We start from the raw sequence: 14,896 nt of genomic DNA on the forward strand, positions 1-14,896 counted from the left end.
GGCATTTCAAAAATATTTCAGATTGTAATGTGGAAACTCTTATTGAATCAACCGTTACATTAACGCATCACTAAGACAAAATGCGTTAAACTTGAGAAAAACTAAATCATGGGTTGAAACGGTTTCTATGCATGATCCTAAAATTCTAACCAAAACATTTCAGATAAGTCATTCTCCATAAAGGTCTAATAGGACACTCACTGTGAATAATCCTGTATATTTATTATTTAGCTGCTATTATTAATTATTATTATTGTTATTTATTAATTGATTATACTAACAAAATTGTATATTATTTATATTTGTATTATACTGAAAACATCCAACACTTTCTAATAAATTTTTGTACATGGTATGACGAGTAATAAAGATCACTTGAATACTGCAGCAATAAGCGCAATAAAAAGCAACAGCTTTCAACCGCGCTGCCCGAAATAAACCTTTTCCTACTAATAATCGGCGAGAAAATATTAAAATTCGGTTCTCCAAAACACTTCCGGTGTTTGACACAAACTTTGTGTTTTTATTATTCAACGTTAACGTGTTAGTTAACGCTAGCGTACACAAAAGCACAGCGATGGTCCGTTTCCGAATGCAATATAACACATCCGACCTTGCCGGTACCTTTACAGCCTCGTCGACCGATAAAACTGGCGAAAATGAAACAGTAGATGCATTGTGGCCGGAGATATAACACCGGCAAAAAGAAAAGCGATATGGCGGCGTCACTGATTTCTGTCTACAGGAAGCAACCGCGCCGATAAGTGAAAAAGTCCGGCACAAGCCAAAGCGAAAGAGAACAACGTTTAACGAGTAGATTTACACGGCGGTAACACAATGGTTACGCCTGAAAATCTCTTGCCCATTCTTACGGATGTCATGCCTTTAAATAGCGTTCTAATTTAGGCGACTGTACCGAGTTTTATCGCTTCTGCGAATGAAAGAATAGGGCGTGACGTTTTCACGTTGATCTCAATGGTATGGCTCGTGTTTTTGTTGTCGTCATTGGTCACCGCATAGAGCCCATGTGGGCAACTCTCGGCCCGTTGTAAGATTAAAAGAAAAAATTATACTACTCACTCATAATCACGAAATCAAGTTAGCTAGCAAACCAAGCGTTATTTCTTCTTAATTGTTCTACACTAGATGATACCAAGACAACACAGAAGAAGCATGTACGCTAAAATTATAAAGATTCTAATGACAGTCCAAAACGATGGGGTAAGTGAGAATGCAAATATTATCGAATACGTTTTGCGTGGTATTAAATCAACGATTGTAGACATAAACCACCAAAGATAGCTAGAACGCTACATGGGAAGGGGACTCGTTTAGCTTACAATTGGGAAACAGCATAAATATAGAATGTGAAATGAGCAAAAAGAATACATCGGAAGAAGAGCTGTCGAGAATATGGAAGAATTACGCCTTCAATTTTTTCAGAGAAGATGACCACCCCAACCAACTTGTAAGCTCCCAGCCGAGGGCCTATCTGGCCCACCTATATCGAAAGACGAGATCGTCTATGCACTTAAAACTGCAAAAGAAGGCCTCGGTGTGAAAAAAAAATTAAAGTTATTAGATAATAAAAATGTGAACATCTCGCTGGAGTTATTTAATCGTACTTATGACACTGGTCACTTTCCTTCAGAATTTTTACAGTCTTTTTTAATGATTCTGAGGATGTCCAACGCCGTAAAATGTCAAGATCCTCTTAATTAGTTTAATGAGTCATCTTCTGAAACTGCTAGTTCGGATCCTCCACACCAGAATATTCAAAAAGTTGGGAGATTTGAGTGGGGAAACGCGGTTCCTGTTTAAAATTAGCCTTGGTGCAAGAGGGGCAGTATTCTGTATCTGTATGTATTATTTGTCGATTATTTCGACAATATCAATATCAGACAATACATAATCCAGAAATTCCTCCGTAATGCACTATTGATCGCCCTGAACAAATCACATACCGTAAGAACGATGTGGGACCCACCTCCCACCCTGCCAGCCACGATCTTTAAAACTACCCCAGTACTGGATCCACTGGACCTAAAACCAAACTGGGCGTCACTGAGAAGCGAGTTGGACTTGAGAAATCTAACCAATCTCTGCTTTAGAACCTTAGAAAAGGTCACTATAATGGATATAGGACGATAGTTCTCCAGTTATTCACTTTGACTTTTCACTTTTCACTTTCCTTAAACAAAACTTAAAACATTCTTTGTATATAGATAGCATCTGTGAAGCAGCGGTTTATAGTTCTGCCAATATATTGACATCAATATCAAAAAATCAGTTGAGGCTGAATCTATTTTGAATGCCTAACCTATTAATTGACAATGTTTTTAGGGTCCAGGTTTCCATTACATAATTGTTATATATGGTATTCTGCACCATTCTATGATGGATCTTAAACGAAAGAGACTGATCACAGAGGAAGGGTTTGAACCTAATAAATGACTCTCTTGCCAGTTGGATTGAGCATTTTATTTCTTGTTGTGGATTCCATGCATCATTTATTGCAATTCTAAGATATTATTAATGATTTAACCTGCTCTATGGATTCGTTATTAATGTATGTAGTTGGTTTCTTTGCTTTCTGTTTTTCTATCTTAAGACTCTGTTTATCCGATTTATTTATCCACAACCACAAATTGTCAGCGTTAATCTTTCTTCTTTCTTTTGTACTACTGACGCGCCATTTGTTGTTAAGACTTTTTATGTAACAAATTCGTAAATAAATCGATCTATCTATCTAATGATCATATGTTTATCTTTATGCATCTACTTTTTCGAACACTTTCTAGTTTATTCAGTTTATTCAGCATCATTTGTAAATTTTCGCTGTTATCAGTAATTAGGACAGTGTCACGTCATAGCTTGGGAATTAATTCCACAGTTCATTTCATCCAAAGCATTGGTAAATATGCTTTCCTCATACAAGTTAAACAATATGGGTGACAGGATACATTCTTGGCGAACGCCCTTGAGGATTTCGAACTCCTCTGTAATAGCCTCCCCCTCCAGTCTGATTTGACCTGTTTGATTCCAATACAGATTTTGGATTATCCGAATATCTTTATCCTCGACATTACGTGCCCAACACAAAGTGGTGTTCCTCAAGGTTCAGACCAACACTGTTTGTGATCAATATTAATGATTTTTAGAATTTTATGATACCAACCAACAGCTTAATATTTGCAGACTATATAGGTTATAGCAAAATTTTTCTTAATTTTCCTACTAGAGCTGTTTTAACTCGGATTACTTTGCTATTTTCCATAGTCACATCTCGTAAAGGGTAGTCTTCTGGGGAGTTCCAGCTATGCCATTTTTATCTTTTGCCTTTAAGACAAGAGACACTGGCAGCCATTTTTTCGCTCTTTTAAGATAATGCCAAGTTCAACTCCATTTAGCACAGTTTGCTGGAGATTCATAATAGGAGAGATTTGTTAACTCTACATTCTGATATACATGATTACCAGACAAGATCGGGTAACTTATAATAATCTCACGTTATCGTAATGATTTAACATTGACTGGCTTTGAAATATTTCCCATTTAGAAGCACCTAAATTAGCTATGTTTATTCGAGGTATTGATAAATAGTTCACTGTTACTGAGAAATTGCTCGCTTAACCCATTTTGTCCCAGTGGTGCGTTAATGCATCACCTATTCTAGGATTTTTTTTTCACACCCAGGAAATATTTTTGCACATACATATAGAAATTTTATTATTATCACTACTAAAGGACATAGAACCCTAGAAATCGCTAATTTATGTGCAAAGGAAAGATCCTATAAATGACTTAAAAAGTTAACAAAAGCGGTACATAAATTTGTATCACATTTTCAAGTAAATCCAAAATAGTAAAAAAATACTTTGGATTTGTACTGCTATTTTTGTTAAGTTTATAGAATGTAGATTACATCGCAGAAAACATGCATTGGAAATACTATATTGATTATGCTATATTTTTTGAAAATATTTACTGGTGCGTGAATGCACCACTGGTTTTATATGTGAAACAGAACATTGTTATTGCAAGTCTAGACAAGTCAGCGCATGTAGAATAAACATCCAACAATTAGCATGTTCTTTAGTATTAGTTTGTATCTTGTGCAGTAAACGTTACAGTTCGTAAAATATGGTGGCTATGGAGGAGATCGTGATGGATGAGGACAATAACAATAAGAGTCGTAAGTATTATTTGGATTTACGTATCCTTACGCGGTCTATATTCCACCCGACGTGGATACCTTGACTGACGACGAAGATATGAAGGGTAACATAAATTTACAAGAGTTTGGGGAACCAACTGATATAGTTGGAACTTTCGAGTTACATGCAGTTAACGATACAGCTGTCCTTCAACAGTCCTGTAATTCATCAACTACTGAATTGAAAAGAACACGTATGCTTTCTGCAAACGACAGGCTTGCTTCTACTGTCAAATGGAAGAAAGGTCACACTGAGTTCACTCACACACCTATATCCGATGAATTTAGATCATGTGAGGAACTAAAAAATAGACTTTCTAGAAAAACTCCGCTTGAAATATTTTTTCCGTTTTTTGATGACGAAGTGATTGATTTGATTTTGAAATTTCCGATAAAATATGCTCAATAAACAATAACAATACCCGCCATGAATTCTCGTTGTCAAAAAATGAACTTTTAAATTTTGTAGGCATTTTTTCTTCTCAGGTTATCATTCATTGCCACATATTTAGCGTTATTGGTCTACTGATGAAGACAAAGGAATTGATCTTATAAGAAAATATATGAGCAGCAATAGATTCCAATTGATACAGTAAAACTTGCACTTATCTGACAATAATCTGTTGGATAAAAATGATAAATTTTCAAAAGTTAGACGCTTCTTTGATGTAATAGATAAAAAAATCTTCAGTTTGGCATATTTTCGTTCAACTTATCCATGGATGAACGAATGGTACCTTACATTGCCCGCCAATCCTGCAAAATATTTACAAGGGGTAAGCCACTTCGTTTTGGCAAACTGATGGGTACCTATTTTATTCAATTCCATATGATGGTGCTCAAAATAAACCTCATTCTGACCTTGGTCTTGGCGGTGACGTTGTCATGAGTCTACTTTCTGTTGTGGATATAATTTTTTCATCATTCAAACTATTTGTACATTTAAAAACTAATGGTTATTTTGCCACCGGTACTATCCGGGAAAATAGAACAAATAAATGTCCAATGAAAAATTGTAAATCATTTGGTAAAAAAGACCGCGGATCCTATCTTTCAGCATATGAGTCCGAATCAAAAATTTCTGTTGTCTGTTGGCACGACAATTCAGTTGTAACTGTGGCAAGTAATGTTACTAGTGTAGATCCTGTCCAAAATGTAAAGCGCTCTAATAGAAAAAAACGGAAAGATGTAAATATACGCCAACTTTATGTAATTGCCCAATACAATAGATATATGGCTGGGGTAGCTTTACATGACAACGGAATTGCTAATTACAGGTGCTAGGTATTTGGAAAAAAATGGTGGTGGCCTTTATTTTGTAACTTACTGGATAGTTTAGTAGTGAATGTCAACTAAGAAGAGATTTCCCAGGTAGATTTTAAATCTTACATTGCTTTGCGACTTTTAAAAACTGATAAAACAATTACTCAAAGAAATCTTGCAGCTGCCATAAATGAAGTGCGTTATGATAATCAAGGTCACCTCATGATTGTTCATGCTAATAAAGCCCGAAGGAGACGTAGAATCTGCCACAGCCACACAATTTACGTTTGTAATAAGTGTAATGTGCGTTGACATACTTCATGTTTTGTAAAATATCACCAAAAATGAAACCGGGTGTTACCAGTGGTGCGCTCACGCACCACAAAATATTATGCGTTTTTTGTATCAAATCTGGTTCTATTTGGAAAACAATCTACTTTTAGTTGTAAGGGAACCACTCCGGGAGAAGACATTTTTAATTTGAAATTGAAAAGGTTCTGGCGTGCCATGGTTATGGAATATGCACAAATGGCGCACATTCTATGGTCGGCTTAAGTAAGGACTTCATCGGAATAAAAAGCAACTGAATTAATTGTGATTGATTGATTAATTTGATACTCTTTCATTGCAATATCCAACAAGAGAACTTGTGATCCATTCGACTCCAGAATAATATGAATATGGTAGTGAAAACCATCAATTTTATTGGATGTCGTGGGTTTATATGACGACGCGACGTAACATATTACTGTGAAGTGAACACAGGGAAAATGCTAAAATATTTTTACGAGTTTAGAAATGACTTAGCGGATTTAATGCAAATAAATCTGAATTGAGTGGCACGTAATGGATATGTGGCTTGGCATTTAAATTATTTAAATTTGAAACGTCACAGATGTTGTCTGATAAGAGTTAAACTGAAAAATATTGCTGCGCCGAAGAACTTAGGTTAATGTCGGCACAATGTTCTCACAAATTTGGCGAGTTTAAAATCATGAGTTTATTTGCTACTCAAACACAAAGGAATGTACAAAATGCATTGAGATTTGATAAAACTCCCTTCTGATATCTTAATTTTAAGAAATTTGATTTGAGTAATGCGACTTCTATAAAAAATACCTCGAAGATCATTTCCCCTAGCTTAGAAAATTCGAAACATGATTGTTTTGTGCGTTTAGTACTACATATACAATACGTATAATTTGGAAAATTCTTTACATCTTTATCAGCGAAATTAATCGAAACATGGATGTAATAGTGTTCCAATTTCTAGCTCAAGCGATTCCGCTGTCGCTATCTTAGCTTCGCAGTTTGTAACAAATCCAAATTTCACGATTTAATAATAATGTTGCACCTATTTTTTTCATTTTATCTTGTTATCTCTGGTTGAAAACTATGAATACTATTAAATGCTCCACGCAAACGTACCTGGTATAGAGAGTGCAGAGAAAAATGGCCCTTGGAATTGCGTCAATTCTAGATCCGCTTTGGACGAACAGACGCCGCTAATGAACTCCCCGAAATTACACGGAATTTAATCCATTAATTCTTATAATCGCGGTACCAAGCAATCGTGTACCAACCTCAGAAAATCAAAAATCGGCTATTCATACAACTAATTACATTATGAAGGGAAGCTTCGGGGTACTTTATTAAATTTGAGCCTACAAAGGGTTAAAAACGCCGATAATCGTGTCTGATGGGGGTTAATAGAAAGCCGTTTGGCGGTCTATTAATTTTTAAGTTAATGATCGTGCAATCGTTTACAACGTTTATTCGGTGTAGGGGGACAAAGACTATCGATGGTGTGTCCTTCAAGGTTTTTCTTTCCGAAAAGGGATATTTTATCCGCATGGTTGGAATGCCTTCTTTATTGTTGATATTTGAACTGTTGTGTTCAAGAATTAACTACTGATTACTGAAACAATATACAATGTAGCAGCTTGTCTAGTACCCAATGTTAAAACATACTTGAAAATTGAGAAAAAAGGTAAGTATCACTCTAAGAATTATAAATTACCAATTACCAACAATAGTGGATTTTCAAATTTTAATATATTGCCATTGTTATCAGTAGTTTCCAAAATATTCGAAAAAATGGTTAAAGAAACAAACGTATTCTACAATCTTCAATTTTACGTAAGGGTGATATACACTAGATTCTATGAAATATCTATATATAAATAAGCTTCGTTGTGCATCATGGGGAATCCTTCTCATGTGACCATACTAGGACAATGGCCTATTTTTTCTAGAATGGTTTTTGGTTTCTTATATCTTAAGATAGTTTGCGGTCCCAGTTTTGCAACATCGTCTCCAATGTCCATTCTCAACTGGCATTATTCTTTGCTGTCTTTTATTGAATCTCCATATTTTTGACCCATAAGCAAAAACGGGTTCTATAATTCGCTTCAAAATTCTTATTTTTGTGTTTTTTGTGATTTTGTTATTCCATAACAGAGAACGCGTATGTCGAGTTATCCGACACCTAATGCAGAACACGAACAATTTAAAACAATTACATACATAGGAGAACCCAGTGAAAAAGTTTCAAAACATTTGTCAAAATATGGTTTAAAAATAGCTTTCAGAGCTAACAACACAATAGGAAAATTTTTAAAAAACAATAAAACGAAATGTCCAAAATCTCAAAAATCAGGTGTCTGCAGGTTGAAATACAGATCTTGTCCTGAAATTTATATTGGACAAACAGGTAGATCCTTCAAGCAACGCATTAACGAACATAAAAGAGCGAACATAAACACTGAAAAACACATTTTTTACGAAAATTTTGATATTTTACATACAGTCACAAAAAATAGAAAATTAAATTTATTGGAAGTCATGGAGATTAACAAAATGAGACATTCAAATGTATTGCTTAACGATGTCGAAAAAAGTCATGTAAAAATATATAATTTCGTGAAAATCTGAACTTTTAGTTCTTATTTATTTTGCAAGGGTAAGTACCTTTAGTCTATTTATCTTCTAGGTAAGTTTGAAAATAATCATTTTTGTCTTGTGTGCCTGTCGATTAACAATATTTTTCTTCTTGTAGTTTTCTGTCCTCTACATAGTTCTTCGATGTCTGAACAACAACAGTCTTTTTTAAGGCTATAGATGGTAGTCGAACCTAATGATAATTTAGATGACGAACTACTTCAGTAAATATCAATTGCTAGCGGATGCTAAACAATTTGTTTTGGATGTTTACAATTTTATAATAAATTCAGTGGTGGAAGTAGGAGCAGCAATAAGAACAAATGGCATAGAACGTAATAAATTGCTACTTTGTACTAATGTTTTTATGCACGTGTTTCAAGTATTGCTCAGCGAAAAAGATTGAAAACATACTTATATCTCGCTTAATTAATTAATCACGAGGTCGGTTGTAAAAGCACTATATTTCTGGTTCAAGTTAGCTCCTTTTTTAGCAAATCTGAAATTGCTTCTTATTTACTTATTTACAGTACTTATGCTTATGCTTATCGAATACTGCTAAGTCACTATAGAACATAGGACTTTTCCATATACTAATAATATTTATAAAACAATTATTTCTGATTTTGATTTTAAAAAAATTCCTAGTCATGAATTGTCAAACCTAGTTCAATGATAGAGTTTCAAAGTAAATCTAAAAAATGGAAATAAATTGTATTATTGTAAAAATTTCGAAATTTTAGGACGGGGCCATAAATTGGGTCGTACAAATTACAGATTCTCAGGTCAAGTTTCGCAAAATATTAATGGTTAAAGCTCTCACAACAACTCATTAGCGTGCCCCGTTATTAAGCACGCACTTATTTTCTAATAAACTCATACCCTATCGTAATACACCCGAATTTTGCCAGGACACAAAACGACATTTAATTTTGGAACAATCTAGCCGAAATTTTGGGTCCGGCAAATAACCGCTTTGTTTCTTTTGTTCGGAATTACAGAGTACGAAATCGAAATTATACAGTTTAATTTTCGAGACAATTCCGAAAATGACACAGCCAAATGCTTTTTTATAATCAATTGAGCGCATTTTTTTCGGGAAAACGCTATAAAATCAAGAACAAAGCTATCATTTTGGGTCATAGTTTTAATGTTGGCGTTTTTTGCGGTACTCTATGAACTAATTTGATGGAACGTCGGTTCGCGTTGCGAAGTCTCCGGGAGTTTCAATTTTGAGCCCTTTTTATTGGCGCAAGCTATTTAGATTTTGCGCAAAAATAGTACAATTCAAATAAATGATTAGGTGGAGCAAATTTTTATAAAGCTTGGACTGCCTGTAAGATGTGTTGTTATACTTCCATTTTAACATACTAAAAGTCCTGACCAAAAGGCCTCAAAAAAGGACCGGCGTCTTGAAAGTCGGTACTTTTGGGGAAAAATCTTGTTATATCTTCAAAACTATCGCATATATCAAAAAATTACAAGAGAGCAAAATTGAAGGGCATAAAAAATACGTGGAAACTATGCAGAATTTTCAATTTTGATATTTTTTGATATATGTGATACTTTGAATATTGCTTTTGAAAAATCGTCGCTGGGCGAGACCAGTCCGCAGCGCCTAGCACGAAGCAGCTTTTTATTATAAAAGGAAAGAGCTTCGCGGTTTCGTGTGGTAAAGGGACGCATTGTTTTTCTATTGTGCTCCTGCGGACCTCTATGGAACTTTCTCAAAATCGGTGTAATTTAATTCCGCATATACCCTGTATGAAATGTCCTTCACATCTCGTCGAACTTCAAAGTTACAGCAAACATCGTTAAATATTAAAATTTGCACAAATAATGATATTTTTTCAAATATCTCGCGCCCTGTATAATTGACGAAATCTGAAACTATGAAATGAAATTATCCCATCTTTAACAGTTTTTCATTTATCGCCAATAATTAACCCACAAAAACGGATATTTTTAGGATCTTTTAGATTTTTTGCGAATAAACGACACACCCTGTATATGATTCAAACAATGTTCGAAGTAGAGGTTATGGCCCTTGATCTTGCACGTTTCCTGGTTCAAACATTTTTTGAAAATAGTAAATGGTAATGATAAATAAGTATTTTCTGCAACCATGCACTGCGCCATAATAATCAATGACGTCATCGCATCTCGGCATCTTGATTTTTTCAAATATCCCGAGCAGCTTATGTGATATACGAAAATCGTAAATATAAAAATTGTAGCTCTTAATGCCTATGACACTGTTTGAACCAATTAGCCATATTTTTTACGATTTTTCATTTGCGGCTAATCATTTACTCTGTAAAAGAACAATTTTCTAGGTCTTCTAGATTTTTGCCTATAATTTGAAAACCTTGTATATAATTCAAAAAATGCCTGAAATAAATGCACTGGATCTTCCGCGTCTGCTGGTGAAATAATTTTGCCGATCGGGTGAACGATTATGGAGAAAAAATATTTTTCTAGAAGCTAAAATTACCAAAAAAAAAATCAATTTATTTTAAAAAATACTGCACCCAATTTCTACCGTTTAGATGTGGACACGAACTTTTACTTCTTTGGTAAATTTGAAGTTGATATCTGCAAAATTAGAATTTTTCAGTTTTTTTGAATTTGCGACGCACCCTGTATGTTATTAAAAAATTGTCAAGAATAAAAGTTTATGGAGCCGTATCTTCTGCGTCTTCTGGTTTAAGATTTTTTTTGGTCTCGTAAACGGTTTTTGAAAAATAATATTTTTTGTAGACCCTTGTACACAAGATTTTTTATTTTTTTAGAATACTTCCCGACCCCCAGCCTCCCCATTTTCAATAGGTTCCGTCACGGGACAAAGCTGCATATATGTGCCAAATATGAATGCTTCAAATTTAGGACACTTATCATGTTTCACAGCAATGTCCACAAAACAGTCGAAAATCGCGAAAAAAAGATGGATACCAGCATCGGATCAGGGCCATTCCTTATAAGTTTATGTTAAGTTAAGTTTATATGGAGGGTTAAAAAGGAGACAAATTTTAATGTTGTCCAACAGTTCGAAAGTTATTCAGGAAAAACCAAAAGACGAGAACGGAGAACGGACAGAAAAAAAAAATTATTTTTTTTCGACGGTGATCATTTCTGTACCAATGGCGATCCCATAGGACCTACCGTTACTGAGACATAAAAATTTTATACCAGCACATATACTTTCGAAAAGTCACAAGGTTTTGTAAAAAAGTACCGATTTTCAAGATGGCTGATCTTATTGAGGCCTTTTGGTCAAAGGTACAACCGGGGACTTTTAGTATATTAAAAAGAAGTATAGTAACTCCTTTTTCAGGTAGTCCCAGCTTTATAAAATTTGTTACACCTCCCCCATTACTCAAAACTTAGTTCTATTGTACTAAAAATCATTTAAGAGTAAATGCTTCCAATTATAGTCTAGATCTGTTTAATACGAGACATAGACATATACAAGCCCGGCCTATGTCGATAGTACAACAACCTGCGAAGCAACAATTATAAACTTTTTAAGAAGATCCATTCATACACGTTTGAGATTTAAAAATGACCTTGGGGCATTAAAAAAAACATAGCCGTTGACAAAAGCCTAGATCTCGTTAAATGTTAAATGTTCTAAAGGAACGAGTTGAGTTTTTGGAAATTTTGAAAGAAAATGGCACAAAGTGCAGGTTAGTGGTGCGTGGAAAATTATCAAAAACATCAGTACCGCCTATGTCGGATCAATTTTTCCAGTAGTAGGGACGCTATATTAGCTAATAGCTTTAAATTTCGATTTATAACTCGTCATTTTGCATCGAGTTTCATATGTTGACTCAAAATTTTAGCAGTAAAGTTAAACACTTACATCTTGGCAACGCCTGGAACCACAAAAACAGGAATTAAATCAGAAAGTTTTATATGGCCATTAGGTACATAACCACAAATTATTTAAAAATTATAAGTATTCATTGGGTTCAAAATCCTTTTCGATACCTTCCAATCAACATTGATTCCTACCGCTCTATAGATCCTCATCCATTGCCCTAACTCTGATCTCGCCCCTCTGTCCTTTTTAACAATCCCTTTTTTCTCCTCCCTGTAGGCATCCAGGGGTAAGTATGTGCTTAGGTAATCGTTGGTCTTCCATTCCTTGGACTTGCTCCTACAACATGCCCTCCAATTTTTTTATAAATTCTTGAAATAATTAATTTTCAAAAATGATGTATTGAAGTTTCCTCATTCTGTATAGAACTGGCAGATGGTATTTATGTCAACAGTCGGAATTTTTGCCAACAAAAAGTGAATGTCGCAGACATTTGTCAGACCAATACAATTTTACAGGCAAAATTAACAGAAATTTTCCAGATTTCCCAGAAGATCTCAAAGACATTCCAAATGACTTTGATAAGAACTTGATAAATGTGTTCCGAGATCTTTTGAACCCCCAAGCTAATATCCATTTTCAAAACTATACTAAACGAAATAATCACTCAATGCATGTTGTCCTTGTGACAAAATGAGTTACTGGAAGCTTCTATAAAATGAAAGAACAAATATAACCAAACATACCACAAATGGTGATGTTTGCAAGCAGATCAGCATTTTTTAAATTTAATTCTCCAACAATTTTAGAGAAAAAACTTAGACTTAGGTTTATTTTTAGATTTGAGTAAGGCGTTTGTTTGATTGGGAGGGATATGGTATTAGAGGTAAACATTCTATTAAATGAAATCATACGTTTACAACAGAAAGCAGTATTTCATTGTTTAAGATGAACGTACATTGATCACCACGTCATCACAAATTAAATTAAAGTAATAAATAAAACAAAAACTTTAAGAAATACGTTTGTGGTTTAGGCAAAACAAAAAACTAGTAAATATTAGTAAATCGAAAATGATTTTATTTTGAACAAAACAAAGTCAACTCACCTTGATTCCTAATTGTCTAGCTAGAAGAATAAAACAAATGCCGAGTTTATCGATATGTAAACTACTGAGTTTCTAGAAATAATATGGTAGTGCTTCTGAACTAAAGCTTTTGTAGAGAAAGCTTTAAGCAATTACAATTAATGACTGTGTATAAAATATATGTTTACCTTTGCCTAATATTTATAATATTTGAACCCAGGATACCACGCTACCTAATCACAGACTTTCGATAACTGAGAAAGTTCCTTATTATATTATAAGTTATTCCATTTACAATTTTATTTTTGTATAAGTAAATTGATATAATATAGAATATATATGTATATATATATATATATATATATATATATATATATATATATATATATATATATATATATATATATATATATATATATATATATACATATACGGATTTCTCAAGACTCCAACTATGTAGATAACTGCTGTGTCATCTGCGAAAGACAAGATCATGTCTTCGAGGGAGTTCTTTATCCAATCATTAACGAACAATACAAACAACAGTGGTCCCAATACCGTACAGTCCAGTTTTAACATGACGGGATTCACTAACCACATTATTAATTTTAACGCCTTAATATTGAGTTCTATGAATTTAAACTTTCCGAAATTACAGAAACTCTGAGACAAAGAATTTTGAACACATTTCTAAGCATTAACGGAAATACACGTGCTAGCGTTGTACGAAATACACTCACCAATTGCCAAAAATATCTCGATGCAAACTAACCAAAACTAAAGAGTACATTACATAACTTGTAAGTTCTTTTTAACACTCAGTGCGGTTTTATGTGCTTTCCAAAAATGCAAAAACTCGATATTGCGGACATGAGAAAAATATAAGTTGAGACAGGTTGTGAGATAACACAAGTCAATTGAAACATGTCATACTCTCTCTTAGTCGGCTTAGAAAAGTATCTGCATATTGTCATTGTTTGACAGTTGTCAATTTAATTGTTTTGGATTTACTGGTGAAAAACTAAATCCGCCGTTTACAGAGAAGCGAATCTGGGACATACATGTGGCAGACATTTGTGTCGATTGACATGTATTGTATATTGGAGATCAATAAAAACAATCTAAATCCATTCGGTAGTTTAATTTATGTTCATGCATAATGGTAAGTAGCATTTAAATATATAACCACCCCAATCAATCTATAACGTATTACGAAAGAGAAAAGAATATTTATAAAATCTGGTGCTGACCCAGAAATTACATTTGATACAGGGGATCTTGTCGATTGGTTCAGTTAGCTTGCAATTTTGGTTATGACAAAATGACAAAAACTGGAAGACCCGAGAAATTGAATATTTAGCTCATTACAATCATCACTTTTAGTCAGGAAGATGAGGCAAAAGATTAGATATTCATTCATTTATTTATAAACAATACTGAGGGGGCTTTTACTTGATGAAAATCCATTTATCAAAATAAATAAGAACTAAAGGTTCAGATTTTCACTAAATTATATATTTTACATGACAATTGTTTCGACAACACCGTGTTTTTATCAAATGTAATATTT

Source organism: Cylas formicarius, unplaced genomic scaffold (genome assembly GCF_029955315.1).
Source record: "Cylas formicarius isolate icCylForm1 unplaced genomic scaffold, icCylForm1.1 PGA_scaffold_7__23_contigs__length_41026272, whole genome shotgun sequence".
NCBI classification, from domain to species: Eukaryota; Metazoa; Arthropoda; class Insecta; order Coleoptera; family Brentidae; genus Cylas; species Cylas formicarius.